The sequence below is a fragment of the Sceloporus undulatus genome, chromosome 3 (genome assembly GCF_019175285.1).
Source record: "Sceloporus undulatus isolate JIND9_A2432 ecotype Alabama chromosome 3, SceUnd_v1.1, whole genome shotgun sequence".
Taxonomy (NCBI): Eukaryota; Metazoa; Chordata; class Lepidosauria; order Squamata; family Phrynosomatidae; genus Sceloporus; species Sceloporus undulatus.
Window position 1 is genome coordinate 187,206,349 of NC_056524.1, and position 13,123 is coordinate 187,219,471.

A 13,123-nucleotide genomic window follows, 5' to 3' on the forward strand; every position below is an offset into this window, starting at 1 on the left:
ATGGCCTGTTGCAGGAGCATTCAACTCACAGTTACAACAGCTCCTCTAGCTGCCAGTCCATATACAGGCCCAATTCAAGGTGCTAGTTGTGACCTATAAAGCCTTATATGGCTTAGGTCCAGGCTATCTGAAGTAGCATCCTTCCCTATGAGCCTGCCTGAAATCTAAGATCTTGGGAAGGCACTTCTCTAAATTTCACTACTTTCACAGGCAATATTGGTGAGAACACAGAAGAGGGCCTTCTCTATGGCTGCTCTGGCACTCCAAAACTCCCTTCCTAAGGAGGCAAGGCAGGCTCTTTCCTAAGTGTCCATCAAGTGAAGGCTTTTCATTTCCAGCAGGCATTTGGGAAGTGATTGTCTTATATAATGGGTTATCTGTTTTAATGCTGTACTAGTTTTAATCTATGTGTTTTAAATTAATATTTTATATTGCTTTAATTATATACACAGTCTAATATCAATCTTAACTCTTTGTGTGTTTTTGTGGTTTTACCTGTGGCTTTATTTGTATGTGTGGTACAGTACGGTATTTCCTCCTATCCTGTAAGCCACCTTGAGCCCCACTTGTAGGGGAAAGGTGGGATATAAACAGAATAATTGATTCCTTGATTGACTAAAAATAATATTAGATGCTAGTTTTAAAACAATATAAAACATTAATTTAAAATCAAAGAATGAAAAAAAGTGGGGGATGACTTTTACATATAAGAACAGCCAGTTCCCAAACATCTGCTGGAATACAAAGGTCTTCACCTGACAATTAAAGGGCATCAAGGAGGGAGCAATCCTAGCCTTCCTAGGGAGTGCCAGAGTCTGGGAGTAGCCACAGAGAAGGCCCTCTCCCATGCTTCCACTAAATGTGACTGTGAAAAGAGTAGGACTGAGAGAAACTCCTGTCCCTTAGAGCTTGGGCAGGCTCAGATAGAAGAAACAGTCCTTCAGATGTGGTGCATGTAGAACTCTGTAGATTATAAGCAGCATTTTGAACTGTGCTTGGAAACAGACTGGCAACCGGAAGAGTCATGTCCTCATTGTTAATCATTGTTAATCAGCCATTAAGAATCTGTCTGCAGCTCTTTGGACTAGATGAAGTTTCCAAACATTCTTCCAGGGCATCCCACATACCATGCATTATAGCAGTCTAAACTGAGTGTAACTGAAGGATGTGTCACTGTGGCCCAGTCACACATTTCTAGGAATGGGTGCAGTTTCCGTACTGCATTTAACTGTGGAATACATGTCTAGCCATTTCTGAAACCTGAGCATCCAGGTTAAAGGCTGAGTCCAGGAGGACACCCAAACAGTCAACAAGTGCCTTCAGGGGGAGTGTCACTCCATTCAACATAGGCTGAGTCCCTGGTCCTTGATCTGACTTGCAAATGGCCAGGAGCACCTTCATCTCATCTGGATTGATTTGTTCATTCTGATCCAAACCATTATTGTTAACAGGAATTGGTTTAAAAATAAAACAGAAGTTCTTTAGATTGAAGTGTAAAGGAGAGAGGAAGTTTAGTGTCTCCAGTATACTGACCTCGAAGACATATTACAGTCCTTATCTATGTCAAGTTTCAACTTTTTCCTCTCTATATAGGTTGCACCGTTGTTTCACTTTTTAATGTTTCATTGTTTTGCCAGTACTATGCATCTATTCTAATGGGAAGGGGGGAGGAGAGAACCTATTGGTCAATTTGGATTTCTTTTTGAAATGAAAATGGACTATAATTGGAGCAAAGGGTTGTACTCCAGATATGTACTGTAAGGACCAGTTTTTCTCACATTGGCTATGCTAGCTAGAATCAGTGAGTCTTGCAACATCCTGAACACTGCATTTTCCTCACAGCTGTTACAGAATGTATGGGACACTCTGGTTAACTAAAATGTCCTCATCTGAAGAAAAGAACACTAGTTACAAGTTTACAATTGGCTTTAAACTGTCTGGGGAATTACCCTATTTTTCTGGAAACTAGCAGGGGGCAGCAGCAAGATAGTAAGCTAGTTCTCGGTCCATTTTTTTAGTTTCTAAGAGAAGAACTAAGAAAAAATATCCTGCTGTTACTTTGCTCAGAAACTAATATATCTGATGCCTGGTTTGATCACGCATTTGGAATAGCCCTGCATGCTCTTTGTGCCACTATAATTACTGCTTGGCCTGTTTCTTTAAAAACACACACACAAGACATTTTATCTCCCCTTTTTAAACAAGCAAATCCCTGAACTGAAATATTACACAGGTCATGTTGTCTCTCTTTCCACTATAGGTCCAAATGAGAATGAGTTAGCTACCAATATCATCCCAACCAAGACCATTTTAAGATTGACATGTTTGAGGAGGGAGGGGGATAATGTGCTCTTTATTTGAGACATCAGAGGACAATGTGCTCTTTTAAAATTGCTTTTCACTCTTGTTTTATAGCCAGCTCTTTGATTTATCTTTGATTCACTCACTGGTGCCCAACAGAGCAACCAGGAAAACAAGTTTTATTTGTGAGATCACTGGAGCTGAAACAGAATTCTTGAGACAAAAAGACTATCTTTAAAAAAGAAAGAAAATAAAACTTTAGAGGACTTTAGATGAGACACTTGGTGCCTGTTTTCATACTGAATTGGATGCAGATTTCATTGTGTGCAACTGGGCTGACAGATGCAAACTTCCCTGGTTCTCCGTTCCTTCTTACAACAGTTCCTCTAGCTCCCTTAAAATACTTACACAGAAGGCTGGAAGTTTCTTCTGAAAGAGATAAGCTATGTATTAGAACAAGAAGTAATCTTGTGTTCTGCATTTCATACAACTATAGGCATTTATAGATTTCCCATGATAGTGGAAAGCATGCATAAAACTTCTGGATGTCACTTCAGATTCCAGAATTAGAATTTGGAGACATAATCATGATAGTCTGCAACATATGTGTGCAAAGGAATCCTGCAGCACTTTTGAGACTAATAGTGTAGAAGACACAGCATAAGTTTTCATAGAATCAGATGTATCTGAGGAAATAGATCAAATATACAAAATATACAAAAGCTTATGCTACAACTTCTTCTACACAGTTAGTCTGTATGTAAAGATACCTTTACATACAGAGTTGAATAGGCAGTCTCCCAACTCATCTGAGCCCAATTAGATTATTTTCCAAATCAGACAGTCAAGTTTTATTGCTTTTGGCCAATGGCCTTTGCATAAAACAATACCCCAATAGCAACAAAGTGCATACATATATTTCCAAATCACTGTATCAGGATATAAGCCAAAATGTATGACCCCTAGTCTCCATCTAGAATAAACTATAGCCAGAGACACAAGTCCATTAGTATGCCTTCATTATCAGAATAAGCTGCACACATGGAAAAAGAACCCCATGAGAAATTCTCAGGCAATATTGTGGTCATGATGGAATGGAAGGAAGGAAATGCACAAGAATGTATGTTGCCAAGCAAGAGAAGAACAAATGAAATAAAGATCAGTGCTTCCTTAATAATAATAATAATAATAATAATAATAATAATAATAGGATGTATTTGTATGTCACCCAATAACTGGGAATCTGGGCAGCTTACAACAGAGGGGATAATAGACGGTTCCCTGCCCTCAGGCTTACAATCTAAAAAGACACGACACAAAAGGAGGAGGGAATGGTGAGGGGGGGATCAGGTCCAGCATTCTTCTCTCCCGCTGAGGCCTGGACCAAGGCAGATGGACTGGAGGGAGGGCTCTTCTTCTTCAGGCTAGCCCTGGTGGAGCTGGGCCTGCCTGGTGAACTCCCCTCATAGGCCGGAAAATTACAGTTATGGAGGGAGGAGTCTCTTCTTCCAAGCTAGCCCTGATGGAGCTGGGTCTGCCTGGCCTACTCCCTCGCAGGCTGGAAGATGACAGTTATGGAGAGAGGAGTCTCTTCTTCCAGGCTAGCCCTGATGGAGCTGGGCCTGCCCGGTGAACTCCCTCGCAGGCCAGAGGATGGCCATTATGGAGGGGGGAGTCTCTTCTTCCAGGCTAGCCCTGATGGAGCTGGGCCTGCCTGGTGAACTCCCTCGCAGGCCAGAGGATGGCAGTTATGGAGGGAGGAGTCTCTTCTTCCAGGCTAGTCCTGATGGAGCTGGGTCTGCCTGGTCTACTCCCTCGCAGGGTGGAAGATGACAGTTATGGAGGGAGGAGTCTCTTCTTCCAGGCTAGTCCTGATGGAGCTGGGCCTGCCTGGTCAACTCCCTCACAGGCCAGAGGATGGCAGTTATGGAGGGAGGAGTCTCTTCTTCCAGGCTAGCCCTGATAGAGCTGGGCCTGCCTGGTCAACTCCCTCGCAGTCTGGAGTTCCTTCTTCATATTTCCCACACTTTGATCAAACACCTATTTATTTTTGCATTATTTTATTATTTTCTGACCCACAATTCCTCTTAGATATTTAACTATACCAAGGGGAATATAAATACCACAAACCAGTAAATAATTGAAACTATCATGTTTTTCAGAAGGGGTATGTTTGCTCTCTGAGTTAAATTAGGCCATGCTCCAAATCAGAGAGGGTATGTTTGCTGCAACTGAACCAGCATGGCGCCATCGTTTAAATATTGAACTAGAATTTCAGGAACCCACTCAGCCCCAGAAACGCCTTGGGCAAGTTACACTCTCTTAGCTTCAAAGGAAGACAATGAGAAAACTGCTCTGAATAAATCTTGCCAAGAAAACTCTATGGTAGAGTCACCATATGTCAGAGGTGTCTTGTAGGCCCTTAAAAAGAATAGAAGTTTAATGTTCTTACTTTTATAATAAATATTTGTTGTTGTGTGCCTTCAAGTTGCTTCTGACTTATGGCAAACCCAAGGTGACTCTGTCATGGGGATTTCTTGGCAAAATTTGTTCAGAAAAGTTTTGTCATCACCTTCCTGTGAGGATGAGAGCATGTGACTTGCCCAACGTCACCTAGAGAGTTTCATGGCTGAACAGCAACCGAGCCAAAGGCTTCTCTTCCATGATCATCATGTTCCCTAGTTTTTAGTCAGCCATACGGAAGATGCATTAGTTGGACGGAGACAAGAGAAATGAAATGTTTCATTTCATGCCTAGGGATTGCCTATTTCTATTACTCCCAGCATACCAACCTGGAACCCAGTAGGAGTTGGTAAAAGGGCTCAGCTGGAGCTAACAAGTTCCTAGTTACATTACATATGTCACTGCATTATGTAAGGTTTCTTCCATTGAATCAGGGTGTCCAACACTACTGGTTCAGGGGCTAGTTTTCTATATCAGGAGTCATCTGCGGGACAAACAAACTGCTAACAATGTAACACAGAAGAAGAAAAATGGCTGGAAGTTCACTTCTGGTTTGGGGAGTGGAGAGTTTAACAGTATGGAGGGGTTTTAAAAGATGAATTGCCACTCCTGGGGCTTTCAGAAGAAGAGTAAGTGGGAGAGGACAGCACCAAAATGGAAGTCCAGGGATTCTGGGTGAGGCAAGGGCCACAAAAACAACCAGGAAGGAGTCTACATGCAGCCCTTGGGCCACACTTTGTCCAGCACTACACTGAAGAAGAGTAAGTGGGAGAGGAATGATTGCTCATGACCAACAGAGCATTCACCTTTCCTCCCACTAATAATAATATTAATAATAATAATAGCAAAAACAACAACGACTTTTCTGCAGATGACATATTTAAGATGATATTGAGCTTGCCCTATTGCAGTGGTGGCAAATCTATGGCATGCGTGCCAGAGGTGGAACTCAGAGCCTTCTCTGTGGGCACACATGCTGTTGCCCAGCACAGAGTTTGCCAGAGTTCGTTACTAGAAAGCCAGAGGGACGTGGCACTTTGCAATAAATAAGTGGGGTTTGGGTTGCAGTTTGGGCACTCAGGCCCTATACAGACAGCCAAAATAAAGCTGCTTCAAGTCACTTTGGAGATATGGTGATGCAATGATGCATCTGTCCTAAGAGTCTGGAAGCTGCACCAAAGCTGCACTCCAGTCCTTAGGACTGGAGTGTGGCTTTGGTGCGTCTTCTGGACTCTTAGGATGCATGCATCATTGAAACACCATATCTCCAAAGTGACTCGAAGCAGCTTTATTTTGGCTGTCTGTATCAGGCCTCAGTCTGCAAAAGGTTCTCCATCACTGCCCTATTGGAACAAGCAGTTTGGAGGGAGCTGTCTAGGGTCCTGAAATCTCTACATATGAATGTTCCTGCTTTTTGACTACATCCTGTGCCTTCCTCTGCATTTGTGTTCTGGCATCTGGGACCTCAGATTGGTTTTGCTACTACCTGGTCAATTCATCTGATTATTAAGGATGCTGACTATACCATCTATCTCTCATGGATTCTGCTTCCTCGGGACGCAACAGAAGTCTTTCCCAGCTCAGTTACTTGAGTTCCCTGAATAGAAACAAAGAATGAATTCCCTATTATCCGTCAGCAGAACAGATTTTTCAGAAAGATCACACCATTTCACCTCCTATCATTTTCAGGGGAAACTTTGACAACAGGTTTTACTGGGACTGGAAATGAATTGCTATTTTTAGAAGCAATAGACACTGTTTTGCATCATATCTGAAGGATTTCACAAAGAGTATAACTATTTCTTTCTAATTTGATTAGTGGATATCTAATGCTTTCTGAAATTTTCAGCATCAAATATATAAATGCCACTGACATCACTTAGTCCTTGTACAATGAACATATTTAATTAGGAGCACTATTGCTCACAAAGCCCCCTCCCAATTTATGTATGTATGTATATATACCCCATCCTTCATTCAAAAAGACTTCTAAAGCAGCTTACAAATCATTAATTTGAAGTTAACCACCACACATTAGCTTTAACAAAGCCCATATGCAGATCTGTTGCATGCACGCATCTAAGGCAATGCTTTTCTAAATCTTTGGAGGCCGTGACCTTTGGAAAAGTGGAGCCTTCAGTTATGCAAAAAGATTCTACTTATACAACATGTATGCACAAAAGCATTGCATACATCAAAGGAATGCAGAGAAGCTGGAGTGAAGAAGGCAGGGATGAGTCCACCTTCCTCATAAACCTCATTATATACAATGAAAACTACTTTAGTTTCAGAAATGTTAGCTGCTGGCATTTTTTTAGTCTAATTTAGGATGCTCTTTCAGGTTAGTATTATGATGGTTTTACTTCCTTCACTCTAATTTGAAGTTTTGTTGTGGGGAAGGTTCGATTTTACTTTGTTACTCTGAGTGCTTGATTGCTAGAAAGTAAACATAAATCTTTATTAAGTTAATACAAATAAATAGGCATGATTCCCTATAGGTGAAAAAAACCTCTTTTTGGTGTGTTTGAGTAATCTGAATTATTTTCTTTTTAACTTTATTTACTTACAAATGGGTTATGCCCCATTAGGAAAGGTAAGTAGTAATGTATACACATGTGAAAGCTGGTAATATTATTCTGTGATGTATATATCAGAAATAGAGATACTTGTCAGACACAAGTGGTTTACAGGTCTTATTTTAATATTTCAGATTATACTATATAAATATTTAATTTTTAATGTCCTCCAAAGAATTTGCTCATAAACAGGAGAAAATAATGACATGGGAGCCATTAGTCAAATATATAGCATTCCTATTTTAAAATATGGTTTTTGCATTCTTTTTTTCAGAGCTTATTACGCTTACAAGGCAATTGGCTTACAATGGCAGAATTATCAATGCTCAGAGCATTCTAACAATTCCTAAGCCCTTTTGTTCTCCTGCCAGAAGGATGGGAGGGAAGATGGGTAGAGAAGTGTTCTCTCTTCTTTTTCTCATGGTTTGTGTTTCTAAAATTATTTTCTTTTCACTGCTTTGAGGCTGGTCTAAATCCCACATGTTGCAGGCATGGTGTGGACTTGGGAAGGCCTTGGATATTTTATATCCAGAGTTTCCACTGCTTTAATGGCACCATGCCTCCAATCCACCCATTCTTTACCTGTTCCTGTGAGAGAGCTCCAAGGAGAGAAAGGAAAAAAAACTGTCAGTTTCAAGTAGCACGTGGTTCAATTGAAGAATGGGAAATCACATTTTTGAGATGTCAGGTGCACATGGTATGCCATGTTGGGCAGGGACGTAGCCAAGGGGGGGTTCTTGGGGTCCGGACCCCCCCGTTCCATTAGAAAAATGAATGGTGCATGCTGCCGCCACGTCCAAGCCCCATTATAATGGTGGCACTTAGTCTGGAGCCCCCCTTCCTAAAATCCTGACTACATCCCTGTGTTGGGGTGTTCCTGCCCCTCCTGAAGCCAGAGTTCTGTCTCAGGCCTCCAACGTAGAGATCTGTTCTTGTATATGTTTCCACCCACACCATACCAAGGAGCACAGGATTGCACTGTTAATTGTTTATATTTTTTTATTATTTCAACTTCTAGTATAATTGCTAACACACTTTAAATACTATGCCTGGAGCAACATCTTCTGAAATGCACAGTTCTTTAAAGAAGAAAAATATTGATAAAAACATTTTGGGTTTGTTTTTGTTTTTGTTTTTTGTGGGTTTTTTGGTCTTAGCACACTCAAACACTGTGTTATTCTGCAGGATCCTATTAATGCTTTGCAGGTGCATCCAACTGATCATTTCAGCTAATTCTCAATTTGGTGTGAATGAAATTCCTAATAAACTCAGTGTTATTAACCTATTTTCATTATCTCTTTGCATAACATTATTTTGTCATTTAACACAGACACAGACTGATCATTATAGTATTGCCTGTATACTAGTTAACAGTAATGCTGTTAAGTGCTCATTCATGGCTTAACCTTTATTTAATGTTAATCCTTTTATACAGCACACTGCATCTGATGTGCTAGATATGCAAAATGATTAAGTACATAATTCCTTGTTATTATGCTCAAAGTGATACTTCATCTTCCAAATGGTCTGATTTTAATAAATCAGCATAGAAACCCATTTATTTCTGTGAGATATAGTACTCCTTGAAAACAAAGACACATATTTATTTAGTATTTCACAACTCAGAACATTTACTAAATTAGCCTGGAAACTGGGTTACCCTAAATTAACTCCTTCTTCTTGGGCATTCAACCCCCGAGAAGCCTGGATTGAAGCATTTTACTTGCGTCAACCTATACAATACAGTGATCCCTCGGGTTACGAAATTAATTTCGTATCCGCGGCTATATTCGTAACCCGAAAAACTTCGTAACCCGAATTGCCATAGGCGCTAATGGGAAAAAAAAAGCCGCGGGACTTTTTCCGCCGCGGTCCATTTTAAAACAGCGCCGGCGTTTTTTTCGTAACCCGAAAAAACGTTTGTAACCCGAAACAATAAATCCCTATGGATTTATTCAGCTATCACGAAAAAATTCGTAAGCTGGGTAATTCGTATCCCGAGGTACCACTGTACTTGTTCTGCTCCTGCCTGTTCTACGACAAATTGTTGGACTCAAAGTGAGTTCAGAGTGAAGGGCTGTCAATTTGCTTTCATTTATTTCAGCAAAAGAGAGAATAGTCATCCTGTTGAGCCTACAATCAACTTGAATGAAATCTGCCATAACTAAAGCAGAGATGTTGAGATAATCTCATAATCATAATAACATCAATGTTTTGCACATACTCCCCAAATAAGGTATATTACACTAGATCCTTCTTGAAACTGACCCAAACAACAGAGTGGATTACATCCAGTCTTAGCTGATCGTTTCACTTTTATCGGCTTAATAGTTTTCTCAGCACTTTCAGAATTTCCAGATTGTAGTGTCAAAACAAGTCAATAATTTGACTAGTTATAATTTGTGTCTAATACTCTGTTTCACCTACCTCATTCAACCAGTTGTTGTAGTAAGAGACCATTAGGGTTCAGATCAAGAATTTGACAGGCCCTGAGATTTATGGTGGCACAAGAGACAGACCCTGGTGATCTTACAAAGGGAAGTTCCTGGTTATGTCATGATACCTTGAATATCAAATGCAGTTGCAAAGAATACGAAAACCACCAAGTCTAACAAATTGAGGAAAATATATATTCACATTCCTTTCAAGACAGTGTTCTTGCCCTGAGAGTCTTCCCTTGTGCCTTAAAAACTGGCCTTGAGATTAAGGGCTAGGCCCTGAGATCTAGAAACTCTAGCTGCTCAAGAGATGCAGGAATCCTATAGACTAAAAGATTAGGAAGCTAGATGTTGATAGAATAAAACTTCCATATTGTTTACTCATCAGAAATGGTGGAATCAAACTAGAATTGATGAAAGTTGAAGTTGACTATTTGGTGGGCCACAAATTTCTCATCCCTGCCTTAGATATAGTTTACCATTTGCTGAAGGTTGCTAACAGCTAATCTCTAAGACCTGTTCAGTAATAAAGTGGTTCATTCTTTAAAAGAAACACTGGGAACTCCAGATTATCTTTCTTAAAGCCTATATTCAATTTTTCATATTAATAAACGAACTTGATCATTGTGCTATGTCAAAGTTTCTGGTGTTTGCTATATAAATCAAAATACATTCACAAAACTAAAGCAAGCCCACAGGCTTTTCTAAGGGTCCCCCCCCCCATGTATATTCTTAGATTACAATGGAGAGCCTCTGTCAATCTGTCTTTTCCAGGAACAACAACCAAAACTGTTCCACTTGTTTTGGGCAAAGGACATGAGTAGCTATCCAGGCAATAACCCTACCTGTGAACTCTGAATCCTGAAATCTAGGGGAAATGACATATGAAATCTTTAAGCCATTCTGACAAAGCATTTCCAACAAACAGACTAAGAGAGTAGTAAACATTTGTCAAATCTTGATATTTTTATTAGTTTTTTTATCAGATTTACATCCTCCAATTGTATAAGCATCTAAGTGCTGAAATCAGAATGTTATAGGCTAATTTAGAACCCAAAAATGTGCACAAAAGTGTATACTTGTTGTCTATATATAATGGAAAACTACACAAACAAACATGTTTGGGGAAAACAGTTGCAAAAGGAGCACACAGTGTGAAACATGCAAACAAAAAATATGGAGAAATATTTTTAGATTGGAAATTTTATTAAATTAAAATGAATTATTTCAATTTCTTAATGTTCATACTGGGAAATTAAGACTTTTTTTTAATTTGCCACATTCATAAACTGATGTAATGCCTCCCCCCCTTCAAAATATTGACTGGGTTGGCTATGGGCCAGAGGAGCGCTCCTGGGAGGATGCCTTAGATGTTCATGCCCCTCGTCTGGTTCAGGCCTTTCATCATCGCTTCCCTGACCGGCCTCGTCCTTCTATAATGGAGGAGCCAGAGCCCCAGGGGCTTGAACCTGTAATGGAGGAGCCAGAGGCTGGCCCTAGTTCTGCTGGAGCAGAGTCTATGGCCCCTCCAGAGGTTCAGCAGTCAAGTTTGCCTGGTGCCGAGGCTGTGGACATGGAGGAGGATCTGGGCAGTGTGCCTACCTTCAATGAGCGTCGAGCAGAAAGAGAGGGCCTTCGAAGATCTCGGAGGCTTTATCAGAAGCGTCTTCGTAATCAAGCACAGCTGAAGGCCAGCTCCTTGCCTTCTTAAGCACCTGGAGCATGTGTGGTTCTTTGCCAGTGGATATCTGACTCTTTTAGGGGAAAGACTCTGTCTCTGGCTCCTTGGCTTCTTGTCTTGAATACCCGGAAACCTTGACCTTGGACTGCTTCATCGACCTGTCTATCTGTTACCCTGAACCTCGGACCATCTGACAATTCTCTAGGTAATCCCTTTTGGTAAAGCTACTGCAACTCTCTAGGACTGTGTAGCTTACACTGACTTTGCTGTGCTGGGAGGGAGTCGGTGCTATCTTGGCAACCTCCTCGCAACAGGAAGGATGTTCAGAGGTTCCTAGGGTTTGCGAACTTCTATCGGAAGTTCATCAAGGACTATGCCACCCTAGTGAGCCCTATCTCTCGACTGTTGCGAGGGAAGACCCGGTTCGAGTGGACAGCTGCTGCACAGAAGTCCTTCGAGGTCCTGAAGGTGAAGTTTACATCAGCCCCGATTCTGCAACACCCTGACCCGCGCACACCCTTTGTCCTGGAAGCAGATGCCTCTGATGTTGCCATAGGGGCTGTGTTGCTTCAGCCAACGGGGCCCAAGGCGCACCTGTTGCCCTGCGCCTTTTACTCCCGACAGCTCACCACCCCAGAGCTTAATTACACCATCTGGGAGAAGGAGCTGTTGGCAATCAAGGCGGCCTTTGAGACCTGCCGGCATTTGCTGGAGGGAGCGGCTCACCCAGTCCGGGTGCACACGGATCACCGGAAATTGGAGCACCTACAGACAGTGAGGAAGCTCTCCCAGAGGCAGCAGCGATGGTCATCGTTCTTTGCCCGCTTCAACTTCCAGCTTCAATATGTGCCTCGAGCCCAGAACCGACAGGCCGACGCTCTCTCCCGGAAGCCAGAGTATGACACAGACCCAGAGGGGGAGATTCTGTCCACGATTCTGCGTCCAGAGAACTTCGCTGCTGCTCTGAGGGAGGCTACATTGCTGGATCAGATCCGGAAACTCCAGGGCCAGGACCCATTTGTGGCACAGCATTCGGCGGAGGGGGACACCTCTCCCTTCGTGATGCGGGATGGCTTGCTTTACCACCGGGATCGCCTTTATGTGCCAGCGGGTCCTTGTAGGGAGACGGTCTTCCAGCTTTGTCATGACTCGAAATCTGCTGGGCACTTTGGCTTTTGTAAAACCCTGCACCTCCTCACCCGGGAGTTTTGGTGGCCTCGAGTCCGGGCAGAGGTGGCTCAGTACGTGGCCACTTGCCCAGTGTGTCACCGGGCTAAAGACCATAGGGGATGACCTGCAGGCTTGTTGCTGCCGTTTCCAACACCAGCAGGGCCTTGGAAACTAGTATCTATGGACTTTATCACGGACCTGCCCCCCTCTGCTGGTTGCACTACCATTTGGGTGGTGGTGGACCTTTTTTCCAAGATGGCACACTTCGTACCCTGTGTTGGCCTCCCCACGGCGAAGGAGACGGCCCGGATGTTCATCCAGCATGTCTTCCGGCTTCATGGCCTTCCCGAGGGTGTGATTTCAGACCGCGGTACCCAGTTCACCGCCCGCTTCTGGACCAGCTTGCTCCGCCTCCTGGACATCGCGCTTCACCTGTCCTCGGCACATCACCCTGAGTCAGATGGTCAGACGGAGAGGACCAATGGGACCCTGGA